Source organism: Columba livia, chromosome 1, assembly GCF_036013475.1.
Source record: "Columba livia isolate bColLiv1 breed racing homer chromosome 1, bColLiv1.pat.W.v2, whole genome shotgun sequence".
NCBI classification, from domain to species: Eukaryota; Metazoa; Chordata; class Aves; order Columbiformes; family Columbidae; genus Columba; species Columba livia.
This window is the reverse complement of record NC_088602.1, coordinates 19,008,415-19,020,747: the sequence shown is the minus strand read 5'-3', so window position 1 is coordinate 19,020,747 and position 12,333 is coordinate 19,008,415. Positions and strand designations below refer to the sequence as shown.

The 12,333-nt window shown below is 42.6% G+C and overlaps 1 long non-coding RNA gene across 1 annotated transcript in view; it reads right to left on the bottom strand.

The window, feature by feature from the left end:
- The window catches only part of LOC135578332 (uncharacterized), a 33,649-nt gene extending 22,984 nt beyond the window's left edge, over positions 1–10,665 (bottom strand). Inside the window, exons 1-2 of the long non-coding RNA XR_010469835.1 lie at positions 10,539–10,665; positions 9,063–9,237 (exon numbers count right to left, since the gene is read on the bottom strand). This is a non-coding gene — a long non-coding RNA (uncharacterized LOC135578332). The remainder of the gene's footprint in view (positions 1–9,062; positions 9,238–10,538) is intronic.
- Positions 10,666–12,333: the final 1,668 nt, after the last annotated feature.

Here is a 12,333-nt window from a genome sequence, read left to right as displayed (position 1 = left end):
TTACAGCTCTGCAAAATTGCTCTACAGTGCTTCACTTTGCCTTCTATTTTCCCACAGATGTTTCAATATAAATTATAGTAATTATCCATTGTGAAGAAATTAATTGGCATTAACAATTGTGTGAAATGTAATTGTTATCAATTTCACGGGATTTTTCTTTTCTTAGTAACATCTTACAAATGTGAGTTGCAGAGATCAATAACTTTAATTTTTAGAATTCACTTGTTCCATGAGATGACAGAAGCTGGTATAATCCAAATGGCACCTATTTAACTGAGTACTCTGGACTGAAGTACACCCAGCTCATAAAGACATTGTATCACGGCATTTACTTTCTAACGATTTCCAGCAGCTGTTTAATATAAGTTAGATATTGCTACGTTTTGGTTGGTTGGTTCTTGGCTTATTTGGATATTTTTGTCCCTGACCTCTGCAAGTTTGTTAGCAAATGTGATTACTCTGATGGATAAATAACCACTTTTGACTTAAATTTCCCATCATTTATGACAAGCATAAACCCAGCTGTTATTGTGTGATCATGGCCTTTAGCAATAAATAGTTGCCCTCTCTCTGTGGTGCTTACACCTCGCCTCCCAATACTGCATATGGTTTTTAGATAGAAGCCCTCTGAGAAGGATTGGCACTCTAGGACCCTTCTCACCTCGGTGACCCCTCTCTGCTCTCATTACAGCCCAACTCCATCTCCTGTGAATCACACAAGCTAGCTGAGGTGGAAAAGCCCTTCTTGAGATCCCCTAGTCCAAACCCTGCTCAAAGCAGAGTTACCTCAACTAGGTTGCTCAGAGCCATGCTTGCTTGGGTGTTGAATATCTCCAAGGATGGAGACCCCACAGCCTCTCTGGGCAACCTGTTTTGTTGCTCAGTCACCCTCGCAGTAAAAAAAGTTTTTACTCATGTTTAAATGGAATTTCCTGTGTTTCAGTTTGTGCCCTTTGCTTCTTGTGCTGTCACTATACACCACTAAGAAAAGTCTGGCACTACCTTTACTCCCTCCATCAGATATTATATACATTGATGAGATCCCCCTGAGCTTTCTCATCTTCAGGCTGAACAGCCCCAGATCTCCCAGGCTCTCATCAGATGTCAGACACTCCAAGCTCCTAATCATCTTTGTAGCCCTTTGCTGGACACACTCCAGCATGTCCATGTTTCTCTTGTACTGGGGAGCCCAGAACTGGACATAGCACTCCAGATGTGTCTCACCAAAGCTGAGCGAAGGGGAAAGATTGCCTCCCTTGGTCTGCTGACAACATTTTGCCCAGTGCAGTCTGGGATGTTAGTGCTGGGATCAGTATTTCTAGCATTCCTCACATAATGGCCCTGATATTCTGCTACCGCCACTGCACACAGCTAGCCTACTTGAACAGTCTTTTCACAGACACATCATTTTGGATACTTACAGGCACTCTCTGATCTACCAGTGCTTCCAGAAGCTGTCCCTTCTCTGTCATTTACAGCTCATAAGATCCCAATTTGTAATAAAGGTTTTGTTATTAGCTAGCGAGTACCTGACCTTTCATTTTGTGCTGTTAAATTTCAGTCCCTTTCGATTACTGCAGTCCTCAAGGTCACTCAGTTCTTTCTGAAGATGGTATGAATATTTTACATTTGTCCAATGCATAACCTTTCTCTTTGGAAGTTCTCATTATCTTTTAAAAGTCTCTCTAGATGGAAGACCTCTGAGTTTTTACATTCCTTATTCATTTTGCTGCCCTTTTCTCAACTTCTATTATTTCTGCGTTGTCCTTTATCTTACCTGCAGTCATGCAGCATGGCAAAGCCCCCCACCTTCCTCTGATATAAAGCGCAATGCTTAGCACCACCCATTAATTTCCTGTTAGGCAGGCACAACTTGTATGTACCCTGCAGCAGGAATAACGTAGGTAAGTAGCACAGGTACTTCTAAACTACCAGCCCAGGTCAAACCAAACTCTTTTCAATTTGGGTTGTTAAACCTACTTAAGAAACAGCCTTGTGCTTATGGTGTACTTAGAGTTCAAAACTGGGGCAGATGGTTGATCCATATATCTGAAAAGCTAGCCTGGTTATGTCAATGTAAGACCTAGTATCTAAGCCACCAGTTGCATTAGCCCGAGATCTTCACTGAGCTACAAATGATGTCTGAGTTTCTTCCTAGTCTTACAAATAAATCAGAACATAAAAATACTGTATACAGAACTGAAAGTGTTGTCTGTGATGGATATATTTATGCTTATGGAATTGAAGTTGCTATTCTCTTATTTCCTTTAGGAACCTCTTCAATTGATTCAGACATTAGTATGTAGGATGTGTACAGACTAAGAACAAAAGAAGAAAAGAGCATTCTTAAGAAAGCTCTGCATCTAGCTTATTTACTAAACATTCAAGACAATTCAAAACCTTTAAAAATCTCATTTATAATTAAGATCCTCGCCTTTGGCAAAAGCATGACTAGACTTCGAATAATATGATAAACATCATATATGCTCTTTGGGAGGGGGGCCAAATGGAGGCAGAGTTGTTAATAGTTATGCATTTTTAGATATTGAGATGGACATGGCATAACCTTGCTTTAAAGTATTGTGGTACAGTTCTCTCTGCTTAAAGCTATTTGTAGCTCCATGATCAACAAGCTGCAAAATGGTCTTTCCCGAGTGGCTGATAAAATACATGCGTTTTTTTTCTCCAATTTTCCTTTGGTGTCTTTAGGTTTTGTTTGGAAAACTGAAAATCACTTAACTCAAAAACATATCAGAGTACCAACAACTGAAAAAACTGAAAACATGTTTGGGTTCCAATCTGTTATCAAAAACAAAGAAGTAAATCAGGACTTCTATATTAAAATAGAAAGGCATTAGTCTTGGCAGTCTTTTTTTAGGAAAAAAAAAGAAAAAAGGCGTGAAGGGAAACTTGTTTGGTTCTGTCAAAGCTGAATACAGACATACTTTCTGAACTTGCAGGAACCTCACAATACGTCCACGCTGAAAACAACAGCTCTGTTCCTCCTGCATAAAAACCCTTGTACAGAATCACACAGAATCACAGAATGTCAGGGATTGGAAGGGACCTCAAAAGATCATCCAGTCCAATCCCCCTGCTGGAGCAGGAACACCCAGATGAGGTCACACAGGAAGGTGTCCAGGCAGGTTTTGAATGTCTCCAGAGAAGGAGACTCCACAACCCCCCTGGGCAGCCTGTTCCAGTGTCTGTCACCCTCACTGTGAAGAAGTTTCTTCTCAAATTTAAATGGAACCTCCTGTATTCCAGTTTATACCCATTGCCCCTTGTCCTGTCATTGGTTGTCACCAAGAAGAGCCTGGCTCCATCCTCATGACACTCACCCTTTATATATTTGTAAACATTAATGGGGTCACCCCTCAGTCTCCTCTTCTCCAAGCTAAAGAGACCCAGCTCCCTCAGCCTTTCCTCATAAGGGAGGTGCTCCACTCCCCTTTAGGGTACATTCCTGATTTTTTGAGGACTCAAAGAATGAAAAGTAGAGAAAAACATGGCCCTGCTCATTACTGCAGAAGGAATCCCACACAGTCCTTTGTCTGTGAGCATCAAACACCATCAGCAATTACCGGGTTGGTGAGGGTGGAGCTGACGTCTTTGCTGGCACAGCACTGCACATACACTCGCAGAGAACACGGGCACTAGCCACCAGAGACTCTGCATTAACTTCTACACTAGCAAATGTGATTAAAAATGCAAGACATAGTGAAACAAGGAGCAGCTGAATTTGCTCTTGTGGCAGCATGTTCTCGTGCCAGGCAGCTGAATGCAGCTTTCCTGGGCAGGGGGGAGGAGGTGGAGACACCCTGCCTGGCAACATAGCCCTGGATGATGGAAGGCGGGTGCACAGGAGATGTAACTAGAGATGAAGAGCCTGAGGCAAGCAGAGGATAATAACTGAGGTGAAGGGAGGGAGGAAGGAAGACCTTCTTGGAAAGCCTTTGGAAAGGCCATCTTTGGAAAAACAAGTGAGTAAATAAATAAATGAATTTGCAATTATTCAGTCACCTCTGTCAAGACTCACATGGGCACTGCCCCAGTGACAGAAACCTTTCAGATAGTCCCATCCTTACCACTGCTGGCTTATATTGTGTTTATTGGTTGGGAGGGGAGTGAGCAGAAGCTCGGGAGCCTGATGAAGCCTGGCTGGCAGACATCTGCTGGCCTTGGGGAGGTAAAAGTGGGAGCGCTTGCACAAGGTCCCTGCAGGCTGAGCTGTGAACAGACATAATGTACCAGACACCTCTCAGACTTTGCCCACATGAAACATGGAAAGTATTACTAAAAGAACCAAGTTAGCACACACCATCTGATCTGGAGGAGGTGCCTTTGTGTCCATTCTCGCTCCTCAGCAAACAGGAGGTATCAGAGGCTAGTTACTGCTCCTAAAGAAGGAAAAAAGTGAACTGGCATTTACCTTGACATATCATGATATAAGAATGTGCTTATGGGTTTCAACCTTCCAGCAGCTCACACACACAAATACAAGATCACAGAAAATTTGTGGTGATCCTGTTTTTCAGATTTTTTTTTTTCTTGGTGCACATGTTACTGCCTAAATGATTGGCTTGTAGAGAAAACTCTTCCTGGCCATACAGCTTCCCTGCAGCAGCTAAACAAACTGCTTACAGAGAAAGGCAACAGCAGGAATAAAATTTCAGATGTCCTCTTTAAACTACAGCTACTTGCCTGAGCCAAAGAGGAGGCAGCTGTTGCCAAACAAGCTGTCTGCTTTCTGCAGAGCAACATCAAGGATTTCACAAAACAGTTTGGGAACCTTTGAATTAACATCTTAGCCAGTGGGTCAGCAATGTGGAGAGCTGTAAAAAGAAAGAACAAAAGAACCTTCATCATTCATTTCCAGATCACAAGTTTTCACATACGTAAACTAATACTTTCATGAGTACATCAGCTATTTCCTCTAGCAAGGAGTGTTTCTATGGTGAACACAAATTTTCTACTCTAGAGAAAAAGCGTAACTTTTCTGAAGACCAAAGTTCCTCAGAAATGTGAGAACTATTTACGACAATACTTATTTCTTTTGCAAAAAGTGCTAGAAATTTCGAGCACAGCTAAAACCAGCAACAAATATAAGCAGCCAGTGCTACCCACATAAGATGCAGAGCAGGCAGGTGTCTTCAGGCTACAGGTGACTACTATCACTTCATATTCGTGACTGGGCCTTGAAATTTCCCAACAGGCACACTAGTACACATCATCCTTATACTGAGGTTGAAGAAATACATCTTCCAGGAGCTCTTCTCATGTGGCTCCCTTACTAGTCTGACATTTAGGGCTAGCAAAGCCCAAAAGACAGCCCAGGTTTCATCTGTCAAGACATTATGGCTTAGAGCGATGATTACAAATGGCCATGTGGCTTCAAAGAGAAATGATGGTCTAATGGGGTACATGATGAGTAGGTAACCCAGCTATTGCTGTTAATAGAAGATGCTGTTTCACAGGAAAGAACCACTTGGTGAAGGATAGTTATTAAAGAAAGCAAACTCAAAAGATCATAAGCAAAAAATATTGAGAAAATATAATATTAGAAAAAGCCTTGAAGACTAGAAATAAGTTGTGACACATTTGCATCCACCACAACACATACATGATAAAAGCAGTAAAACAACAGCCTGGCAATAGCCACTTGCAGCACTGAGTGAGAACCAAGCAGTGCAGGAATGCAGGACATTTGCAGCAGGTACAGCATGTGCCATGAAAAGCGACATTGTGCCCAGCAGTGGAGGAGAAAGTCCTGAAGGACTCAAAGTGCAGCACATACAGTACATGCAACTGAAGGCCATCTCTTAGGAGAGCTGGACTCTATGGCCACCCCAGAGAAGAGGGAAAATGGTGGTCATGATCTTGATACAACTCTTCAGAAATACCCCTGGAAGATCAGAACTGACAGGCTGGACAGAAAGCTCATCATTTTAAGCACTTCCAGCTACTGGAAAGACAGAGGTAATGCTGAATGTTCTTTGGTATATCCTCCATACATTAGTTATTCCATGAGGCCGTGCTACAAGAAGTCTTGAAACTCTGATAAGATTGACAAGAGGTGAGGTTACCCAGTGATGTTTTAGCAGCTGGCAGCACCAGAAAAAAAGCACAATAGAAAATAGAAGCGCTTCTCCCTAACTACAGACAGCATGACCCAGAGGCAGACTACAGCAGATTGAAAACCAACATGAAGCAAAGCAATTTTGGTTACCTTTTAGGAAATGAAGAAATCCAATTCAAGTGGAAGTGACAATAGTTAAAAATACCAACTCCCCAAAAGAACTGGAAAAGGGCACTACTGGAATGGCAGTGTTAAATACAAAAGAGACAGTCACCCTCATAGAAAATTCACTTTAGCACAGAAACAGCACTTCAGTGATCTACTTTACAAGAGCAGTTTGAGCAGAATTGCTGCAGGAAAGTGTTCCAGTGAGGAAGAAATCCAAACAAGAGAGACTGTATCATACTCTGACTGAAAAGGAATTATTTTCCTTTGACCCTGGAAGTCAGGAGTTTGATTAACACATACACAGCCCCACAGTAATGGTTGCAACAGGTATTGAATCTACTGGAAATATCCTTGGGATAAAACAAGTCTTGTAACAGATTCTTTCTCATAATGCTAAAGACAGGGGAGACTTCAGAACAGGGACAAATGATATTTTAACAGTTGCTAGTGTTTCCAAATATGAAAACCAGCAAAAGCCATGAAAGAAAAAGCAAATTATGGTACAAGTGAAACTTCTAAGAAAACAGGTGTCATCAGGCCAGCCTGCAAAAGAACAAGCTTCCTGCAATGTCTATGAATTTTGGGATGGAAAAACAGTTTCCTGTGTACAATGCAAATGGCTGAAGCTGATTGACTGCAGCTGAGAAAATTTTAATTCTGAATAAAGCAACAAACAAGAAAGATTCATAAGGGGATTTCTATTTAAAAAAAATGAGAAGACACATATTTGTCTGGCCCTACATGAATTCAGAAAACAGAACACATGTTAAGAAATGTTTGTGTTTGTACAAAATGCCAGAGATAGAACTACAAGGAGCTGCTGATAATTTGTGACACTCCTCATGGAGTCTGGCAGAAATTGGCAGCTGATTTATTTGAACACAGGAAAGCTTTTTGTGATGGTAGCTGATTATTACTGTCATTTTTTTCCAAGTAATTCAGCTAAGCTTCATGTTATGCTGCACAGTAGTGAATGACATAATATTTGCCAAACCTCCGATGAGCTTGAACATAGCACAATACACAGGACACATCCAAGATTGCAGAGTATTATGCTTCATACAGAGAAGTTGCAATCTATTTCAAATATATGTATGACTAACCAAAACCAGATGTAAAAAGACAAGAATGGGGATTCCGAAAGTACTGGTTGCAGGCCCCAAAGTCTTTGCATGTGGCCAAGAAAGAGGCTTTTGAACTGTGGTCATTCTCAGTGGAACCAGTTAAGCTTGAGGCCAGAGTGGCTACAGCGCCTTTCAGTTGTCCAAGACCCAGTGCTGCTCATTCAGAGATACTTCAGTGTTGACTACAGCCCCAAATCCCACTTCTGCAGAGCTGCTGGCCAGCATGAGCTTGGAGATCCCCCAGCCACACTCACATTCTGAAAATGGCATGCACGCTCCCCTCATCGTCAGCTGGAAATGTCTTCATCACAGGAACCACCCTCTGCTGTCTCCCAGTAAGGGATCAGTTGGGGTAAAGGAACTGCAATGTTAATTGCACAGCTTGCAAATGTTGCTGCAAACCTAAAACCACATTGTAGAATAATGTTTTAGGTGCTTTTTTATATGGCCTCAAGAACTCTGCTGTATCTCTAAAGCTAACACTAGACGAACTTGGTTTGGTCTGGAAGATCAGGAATGTCTTCTCTCCATATCTGGATATATAAAGACCAACACAAAGGCATAACAGTGAGCAGGTATAACAGCCTGCACAGACAGAAAACTCCACTTGCCAGATGAGCATCTGCACAAAGACTGATCACCCCTTGATCTGGTCTTTTTCACAACTCAGCATATGAGCATATTAATGCACAAGGAAGCATTATCAAGATCTGCCTAGCACAAGGAAAGTGCTAGCAATTGTCAGTGTTTTTCTTCTATTTTCTATAACGCAAGAAGCACTAGAAATCAGTCCTTTTCTACCCTGCTTGCCCTGCCCCCGGTGGGATTTTAAAGCAGCGCAAGCAGCTTTTTTCTTGTAACAAACTCCCAGTTCTTCCAACAACATTAGAAGGCATTTCAGCATATTTTTTCTAGGGTAACACACTGCAAAGCTGATGGGGAGTTTCAGCTGCAAATGAAAGAGGGGATGTAATCCTGAGCAGTGGTGGGACTGGGATTCCTTCTGCACAAGGGCTGTACATGTGTGATAGCAGATGATGGTTGTTACAGCTGTTGAACGTGGAGCAGTTCATTGCAACCTTGCCTGCTGGCAAATCAGGAGCACCACTCACATGGAGTTTGCTAACAAAAGGCTTCAATCTAGAACAACTAAAAGAAATATCATTGTATTGACACGGTTACAAATAGCAACAGAATATGGACTCAGAATTTGGATTCATGGAGAAAAGAAAAAAAAGGGTTTCTTGTTACAATGTTTAAAAACACTGGAATATGATGACTTATCAGAGCTGATAACTGACGCAGCAGCACAAACAAGGACCAGCATCACAGAGTCAGTACATACACAGTTCTGTGGGACACATTCCAGGAAATAAGGAATCTTCTTCTGCAGCTGCTGACAAGGACAAAAATGCCACTGGTGATACTGAAACAGGCATAAGAGTACATGATGCCAGCAGGATTATAAATGCCAGAGCAAGGAGCACCTCAAGCACAGTCGTTAGAAAGACAGTGATCTATTTCAGGAGCTGGTGTAGAAACAGTAATAACTTTATCTGCCAACTCCCTTTATTTGCAAGGAAGAATTGTATCCATGGCTAAATTTTAGAGTTTGGTACCTTCTTCCTTTAAATCTGGCATGGAAAGGGACAAAAGACACTACTTTTTGTCTCTCTCTCTTAAGTACTTACGTGAGCCACAAGGAGGAAAGAGTGAGTTTCTGAATCCTTTTTGATTAATTTGACTAGGTGATCATTGTAGGTCTCTTCCAGCTGAAACCAGTCTATTCTGTTCTAACACCGACATCGTTTTTACCATTCTGCTCCAGCTAAGCCATGATGATGCCACCAGGAATTTATAATATTGCTGGAAAACAAATAAAAATGAAAATTATAATCCGAGCAGTGTACAGTCTCCAGTACCTGAGGAAAGGGGCATGAAGATGGATGTGCACCCCAGCAGAACATCTCTCTGATCACAGGAGACACACTGCAAAATTGCTATTGGGCTGGATAAAGAACAAAACAAAATAAGAGCAGTCTTCCTCCACCTTGCAATGGACAAAGGCAGCCCCATGCCCCAGCAGCACCTGAATGTGGCAGCAGCAGGCCAAAAAAGAACCAAGGACCTTGAAACCTGCTTCTAGATAATTTTTGTTCCCTTCTCATGACACCCCTATGGGAAAGAGGTCTTTCCACTCTGGTAACCACTGTATTGATACGCAGCCAACCTGCACTAAACAGTAAGTTCATGCAACTCCCTAATTGCCAAGGTAACCTCATCTGTGCTGAAGTAGGAGCAGGAGATAAAGTGCAGGCACCAAACGACAACACGTGGAGCCCAGGAACAAAGGAACACTAGGAACAAAGCCCAGGAACACTAGGAACAAAGCAGACATGGAGAACTAAGGAGGCAAAGTACAACAGCAGGTCAAAAATATATTTGAATTGGTGTTACTGCAAATGTATTAAGAAGAGCAGAAAGATTAAGAAAATAAAAATGAACTATGGGAAAAGGGCAACTCTCAGAGCACCCAAAAGGGTACACTATCCCTACATACATTTTGAGTACAAACCCCAGTTCATTGCAGTGAGTTTCTTCATCATGGGCATATCAGAGAATCACAGAATGGTTTGGGTTGGAAGAGACCTTCAAAGCTCATCTAGTCCAACACCCTGCAATGAGCAGGGACATCTTCAACTATGTCACATTGCTCAGGGCTCCATCCAGCCTGGCCTTGACTGTTTTCAGGGATGGGGCACCTGCCACCATTCTGGGCAACCTGGGCCAGGATTTCTACACTCTCATCATAAAAGATTTCTTCCCCATGTCCTGCCTGAATCTCCCCTCTTTTAGTTTAAAACCATCACCTCTTGTCCTGTCACAACTGTCCCTGATAAAAACTCTGTCCTCATCTTTCTGCCATCAGGGAGACTGTCTTGGGAATAATCTCCTTCCTGAAGATGAGTTGTGATAAGTACATGTATTTACCAGGTTAATCCTCATTCCAATAACTGAGTAGTGGGTGGGCATATATTTCATTTAAATGGTAAAGGCATTCACTTACTGTAAACCAGAATTCTAAACATTAATATGAAAAGCCATGAATTATGCACTCTGCTATCTTTGATGATCAAGTAGGGAAGAGAGCTTGAAAAATTACTTACAGGAATCAGCTGAAGTTATCAGAACACCTCAACATCATAAGCATTAAGTAGGAGTCAATCTCATAGCTCATCAAAAGCTGATTTGTTGCCTGCCTTCACAAAAGATTTGCATTTGTACCGTACCAAACCACCTGTAAAGTGCGCAGAGTGTATTTCCCAGTAATCAGATACAAAGAACAGCTCTTTTGTACCTATAGAAAATAACCCATAAATCTCCAATTAATTTCAGCCTTAATTAAAAAAAAAATGCAATTACTGATAGAGAAGCGAAGAGACAGGAAGACCACTACATGCTGGTAACGATCTCAGTGCATAAATCCCTCTACCATACCTGAACAACCGCACAAAACGACGCAAACACTTGGGTCCTCCTCTGCAAAGCAATGAGCCAGGCTCTCATACCCCAGTCCGGGCACTGCTCTGGTACTGCTGTATCATTTTTTTGTGCATTCAGCTCAGTCAGCATGAAAAGGCTTCTCCACTTGCCAGTGGAAACATGCCCTTACACACAGGCTGCTGGTTGTAAATGTGGAGGGAGGAGAAAAGCCCAGATGTCATGTAGCCTCTTACTTTAGGCTTGTACCTGAACACACACTATTCAGCTGGGGTGCTCCTCACATGCAGCCAGATGGATGCCAGGGGATGCACTGGTGACACGAACCCTGCCCTCCTTCCTTCTCACTCATCACCATAAACCACCATGAGGGAGGAAGCCTGAGAGCTTCCAAGCACTAAGGCACCCTGCAAAGTCTGCTGAATTCCAGGACAGCCACAGTCATTCAGGCAATCGTCCACTGAACACATGAAGTGGGCTGCAGGACCACACATCAGCACTGGCTGTCGGCTGCCTGCACTGGGACCTCCCAATGTGCCGTCAGCCTCCTGCACTCCCTGTTCTCTTGTATCTGCAGGTGCTTGCACGGGGCTGCTCTCAGCCACAGGCATTAGGGAACCGTTAGACACCCCCTAGAAAAGCAGAAAGGCTCTGATGTTCACATAGAGATAAGCAGTTTTAGTGAGCAGCAACACAGAGGTGACCGCAGGTGCCCAGACTGTTTAGAGTTGAAAAGGACCCGCTGGTCTTACTACTGGGTGGCAGCCGCCACCACCGTCTCCTCACTTACCTCGTAATGGGAGGGCAGAGACTGCTCCTCCACTACGCCAACATGAAGTGATTCAAACACACAGTGCTGGTTCAATGTGTGTAATGACCCAATGTTACCCACTTTTCACCTTTATAAGCAGTTCAATTCCTCTGTATTTAAAGTCTGAAAATATTTTTATTTTATATCTTTGAGCTTTTTGGTGGTTTTCTGTTCTATGACAGCAATCAGTGAGGGCTGAGTGTCATTACACGTTTGCTGCCTTCTTATCCTCTTGCCATTGCTGGCTCCTGTCAGACACAGGTGTTGATCTGAACGGAGCATTTGCCTGACCCAGCCCATCATCAATGGAACAGACAGGGCAGTGGAAAATCCAAAATGTTCCTCTTTGTCCTCTCTCTCTTCTTTCTTTTCTCCTTTGCTCTAATGAAGGGAACTCTTCACAGAAATATATGTGGAAATGATAGTGTGGTGTCAACTGGCACAAAATAGCTCATTTGTGTGCCTATCAAATCCTAGGAGATTAACTCAATTGTGATAAATTCATGCTAGGGAAATAATGAAGATTTTCGGTTGAGAAAGTCAGGCCATTGCTCTAGACACAGAATCCAGTGGGCTTGTGACCATGTCCATGTCTAAAGGCAGCTCATAAGCAGAGCACCATAGAGAAAAGCACAGATGTGAAATGACAA